Source organism: Triticum aestivum, chromosome 2B (assembly GCF_018294505.1).
Source record: "Triticum aestivum cultivar Chinese Spring chromosome 2B, IWGSC CS RefSeq v2.1, whole genome shotgun sequence".
NCBI lineage: Eukaryota > Viridiplantae > Streptophyta > Magnoliopsida > Poales > Poaceae > Triticum > Triticum aestivum.
In genome coordinates, this window is record NC_057798.1 from 191,283,060 (window position 1) to 191,284,110 (window position 1,051).

Here is a 1,051-nt window from a genome sequence, read left to right on the forward strand (position 1 = left end):
ACGCATCTCCGGGGTTTGGCCCTCCTCACGGACGGCGCCACCGCCGGCACCTGGAGGGGGGAAACGGACGCGTCGGGTCTACACGGAGGGGATCTTGCTGTGGGTCTGGCCCGGATGTTGCTCCAAAGTGTTCCTATGGGCTGACCTAACACAACCGGATGGAGAGGTCCACTGGTCAAATCCTGTCCGTGCAAAGTCAAAGGGCTAGATCCCGTGGTCAAACGCTACAGGGTTAGGCGGGTTGGGGGCCCTGGGAGGGTAGCAATGCCACCGGAGCGTCGCACCGGGCCCTCATACATGCGGGGTGGTGTGGTGGCATGTCCGAAGAGGTGGCACGCGTCTCCGGGCATGGCCCCCCCTAACGGACGGCGATGACACGGTAGTAGCCATTCTGCGGTAACGATGCGGCGTGAATATTATTAAATACTCGGAGCGCGATAAATCATGAGTTTTTTTTGCACGACGTGTGCACATGTGCTATAGGAACGATAATATTTTTTTCATAATTTTTGGTGATGGAGAAGTATCCGAAAAATCCCCTCTACGCGGATTGCCCTTCGCGCGCCTACGGCTGTGGCCGGCGGCCTCCGGGGGCTAGCATGCCGCCAAATCTTGCGTAGGCAGCCTCTCATGTGTTTGGAAGTGTTGTGGTGGTTGCAAACGCCCTTCACGCGTGTCCGGGTGTGCCCCCCCTCACAGATGGCGCCGCCACCGGCACCTGGAGGGGGGAAACGGACGCATCGGGTCTACACGAAGGGGACGTAGCTGTCGGTTTGGCCCGGATGTTGCTCCCAGGTGTCCCTCTGAGCTGACCTAACACAACCGCGTGGAGAGGTCCACTGTTCAAAGCCTGTTCGTGGAAAGTCAAAGGGCAAGATCTCGTGGTCAACCGCTCTAGGGTTAGGGAGGACAGGAGCCCTGGGGGTAGCAATGCCACCGGAGCGTCGCACCGGGCCCTCATACATGCGGGGTGGTGTGGTGGCATGTCCGAAGAGGCGGCACGCGTCTCCGGGTTTTGGCCCCCCTCACGGACGGCGCCACCGCCAGCACC